At 35.3% G+C, this 4,511-nt stretch overlaps 1 non-coding gene across 1 annotated transcript; it reads right to left on the reverse strand.

Annotated features, from left to right (window-relative positions):
* Positions 1 to 3,408: 3,408 nt before the first annotated feature.
* On the reverse strand, positions 3,409 to 3,480 carry TRNAT-GGU (transfer RNA threonine (anticodon GGU)). Its single transcript has one exon. It is a non-coding gene; the product is annotated as a tRNA-Thr (tRNA).
* Positions 3,481 to 4,511: the final 1,031 nt, after the last annotated feature.

Consider the following 4,511-nt stretch of genomic DNA (forward strand, 5'->3'; position numbering starts at 1 on the left):
ACAAAATGAGAAGTAGCTAACCAACTTCTAGGAGAAACATAATTGACTGCATTAATCTCTGTAGCTACGCCACCCACGGAATTTAATGAACCTAAAGGAGCATGAGTCATATATTCCGCAGAACGACGTTCTTGCCAAGGCTGTATATCTTTTTTCAGTCTACTCAAGTCTAAACCATTAGGACCCCTTAGAGGTTCTAACCAAGGAGCACGCAAATCCCAAAAACGCATAGTTTCTCCGCCAAAAATAACTTCTCCAGTCGGGGAACGCATTAGATATTTACCTAAACCTGTAGGTCCTTGAGCAGATCCTACATTAGCCCCAAGACGTTGGTCTCTAACTAGAAAAGTAAATGCTTGAGCTTGAGAAGCTTCTGGACCAGTGGGCCCATAAAACTCACTAGGATAAGCGGTATTATTAAACCAGACAAAGCAACAAGCAATAAAACCAAAAACAGATAAAGCACCTAAACTATAAGATAAGTAAGCTTCTCCAGACCATACAAGTGCACGCCGAGCCCATGCAAAGGGTTTGGTTAAGATATGCCAGATTCCACCAAGTATACAAATGGAACCCAACCATACATGCCCTCCAATAATATCTTCCAAATCGTCCACACTAACAATCCACCCTTCGCCCCCAAAAGGCGATTTTAATAAATATCCAAATAGAATACTTGGACTAAGGGTCAAATTGGTTATTTTTCTTACATCTCCCCCCCCCGGAGCCCATGTATCATATATACCTCCAAAATAAAGAGCCTTGAATACTAGAAGAAAAGCACCTATACCTAACAAGATTAAGTGAATACCCAAAATTGTAGTCATTTTATTTCTATCTTTCCATACATAACCGAAGAACGGAAAAGATTCTTCAAGAGTCTCAGGTCCCAGAAGTGCATGATAAATACCGCCAAAGCCCAATACTGCAGAGGAAATTAAGTGAAGTACTCCAGACACAAAGTATGGAAAAGTGTCTATAACTTCCCCCCCAGGACCTACTCCCCAACCTAGAGTAGCTAGGTGGGGAAGCAAAATTAAACCTTGTTCATACATGGGCTTCTCGGGTACGAAATGAGCCACTTCAAAAAGGTTCATTGCTCCGGCCCAGAATACTATTAATCCAGCATGGGCTACATGGGCCCCTAATAGTTTACCAGATAAATTGATAAGTCGGGCATTCCCGGCCCACCAAGCGAAACCGGTAGTTTCCTGGTCACGACCAGTTAAAGCTAAAGTTCCATTAAAGAGCGTTTCCACGTGGTAGAACCTCCTCAGGGAATATAAGGTTTTCATGAGGCTGATCTTGAGCTGCCATCCACGCACGAATACCTTCGTTTAAGAGAATATTTTTTGTGTAGAAAGTCTCAAATTCAGGATCTTCCGCTGCGCGGATTTCTTGAGAAACGAAGTCATAAGCACGTAGGTTCAGGGCCAAACCGACTACCCCAAGAGCACTCATCCATAAACCAGTTACTGGTACAAATAACATAAAGAAATGTAACCAACGTTTATTGGAAAAAGCAACCCCAAAGATTTGGGACCAAAAGCGATTAGCAGTAACCATTGAATAAGTTTCTTCAGCTTGGGTTGGGTTAAAAGCACGGAATGTATTTGCGCCATCACCATCTTCAAATAAAGTATTTTCTACGGTTGCACCATGAATAGCGCATAGTAGTGCAGCGCCCAATACACCAGCAACTCCCATCATATGAAATGGGTTTAATGTCCAATTATGAAATCCTTGGAAAAAGAGGATGAATCGAAATATAGCTGCTACACCAAAACTTGGAGCAAAGAACCAACCAGACTGACCCAGTGGATAAATAAGGAATACAGAAACAAAAACAGCAATTGGACCTGAGAATGCGATTGCATTATAAGGTCGCAATTGAACAGATCGAGCAAGTTCAAATTGACGTAACATGAAACCTATTAATCCGAAAGCACCGTGGAGAGCAACAAAAGTCCACAGACCGCCTAACTGACACCAACGGGTAAAATCTCCCTGTGCTTCAGGACCCCACAGTAACAACAAAGAGTGTGCTAAACTATTAGCGGGAGTGGAAACTGCAGCGGTTAAGAAGTTGCAGCCTTCTAAATAAGAACTTGCCAAGCCGTGAGTATACCATGAAGTTACAAAGGTCGTACCTGTAAACCAACCCCCCAAGGCGAAATAGGCGCAAGGAAAGAGTAATAGACCGGACCAACCCACAAAAACGAAACGGTCCCTCCGCAACCAGTCATCCATAATATCAAATAAATCATTTTCATCTTTGGTAAATTTACCAAGAGCTATAGTCATAGCGATCCTCCTATTCAACTACTTCAACCATTTCCCAACACCTCATAGAGCATTTTCAGAGATGGGACGGACCTTGATCATTTATCTCTATTCATTTCTCTCTCTATATATATATAGAATATATAAGTATACTTTCCCTTGTTTTCTAATCGGTTTCGAATAAAAAATCATTTATGGGTCTATTGATATCTAGGGCAAATCCATGAACTCGATGTGGTTATTCCTTATCTATTCTTAAAAATCTTCCAAGTCATCAATCATAAAATCTGCTATGACTCCAAAATCCGATAGAAATTTTTTTTTCAGAACTGTTCAAGAAACAAATGATCCCCTGTTTCACTTCTTATACCTAGCGGATCTTCAGACATATTTCTCCTTTCATCAAAGAAACTTATTCTTGAAGTTTGGTTGTGAATTGACTTCTATTTTGTCTAGGAAACTACTGTAGGATCATAGGTTTTCTAAATTTCTATTTCATTTACAGTTTTTTCTTTAGTATTTCATTTTTTTTTATAAATACTATAATAAAAAGAAAAAACTGTAAATGAAAGTTTTTGTCTCATATATATGAATTGCTGGAAAAATATCGTACACATCGATATGAAAAGAAACTATTTGATATGTGAAGACATAATTTAATGTATTTTTCTATTATTTCTATAAGATTCTATCTAATCTTATAGAAATAATAGAAATTTATGGAAAAAAATATGTTTCATTTTAATTTTAAAAAAACTTGTTTGGTGGAACTTGAAATTCGTATTAAGGCCCTTCTGAGTAAAGAAAAGGCATAACCTTTTTTCTTAGTTCAGAAACAAGAAGATTTCATTGGAAATATTCAGAGATTCTTAGGGAGTCTAAACGAAAAAAGTCTTAAAAAGAAAAAAAATTGTTCGAATTGAATCTTTATCAAATTTGAATATCAGAATAGTAGATATAAATATAATTCAACGGGTTAGGTCCACTTACTTTTTTTTATTTTTCCATTATTGAATTTTACACTTTTTCTTTTTTATTACAAATAGAAACTTTTTCAAAATATCAAGAATCTTTTTATTCTTCCTTCAAATAGAAAGACTATTGCTTTTGAAAAAAAAAGTAAAAAGCCCCTTATCGGATTTGAACCGATGACTTACGCCTTACCATGGCGTTACTCTACCACTGAGTTAAAAGGGCCCTTTTTCTTTCTTTCAATTTCTAAATAAGGAACTAGCATGACTAGTACATATATTTGTTACTGTGTATACTTATTCTATAAATTTATATAAATTATTTCTATAAATTTATATAAATTATATAAATTAAATGATATAAATGGGATTAGAATACATGTACATCAATATCTATTATTTGTATAATGACTCATCAAAGAACAAAAAATTGGATTTACCTAGTGAATAGAATATAGTTAAAAAAAAGAATTGATTAAGATTGGATTTGATCCATATCAAATATATTATTTCAAAATGGATTCTTGAAGTCATTCTAATCATAACACTAAATTCTTTTTATTGATACATAAATGTACTCACAAAATAAAATATTTCATCGAAACATTGATAAAATCGAATCATTGATAAAATGGATTCAATATGTTCTGTCCCTAAACCAAATTTTTATTTTTTTATTGAAAAATTCTATTTTCCAAAGTTTTTTTTCTTAGTATTAGATATAAATCTACCTATCGAATCTTAGTATTAGTAATAAATGATAGAAATGAAGTTTTAACCTCTCGTCCTTTGCAACAAACGAATCATTCCTGTGAAGAATTTTCTCTTTATTGGAACATTACTTCTTTTTTTTTCTTATTATGACTGGAATAAAAAAATTTAGAAATATAAATGATTAATAAAAAATTTCTATGGAATTATGAAAGAACGAAAAATATTTTTTTTTATCGAATCATATCATTATATTGACAATTGCAAAAAACTGTTCATACTATGAACGTAGTATAATGGCGGTCGGGCAAGTATGCCCCCATCGTCTAGTGGTTCAGGACATCTCTCTTTCAAGGAGGCAGCGGGGATTCGACTTCCCCTGGGGGTAGGGTGTTACGAAAGGAAGTTGATCAAAAATTTTCAATAAAAACTGAAATGTATTCTTCCTATTGTGCTGGGTCGATGCCCGAGCGGTTAATGGGGACGGACTGTAAATTCGTTGGCAATATGTCTACGCTGGTTCAAATCCAGCTCGGCCCAAGAATT

This window comes from Vigna unguiculata, unplaced genomic scaffold, assembly GCF_037176805.1.
Source record: "Vigna unguiculata cultivar grain cowpea cultivar isolate G323 ecotype 2 unplaced genomic scaffold, ASM3717680v1 ptg000339l, whole genome shotgun sequence".
Lineage (NCBI taxonomy): Eukaryota > Viridiplantae > Streptophyta > Magnoliopsida > Fabales > Fabaceae > Vigna > Vigna unguiculata.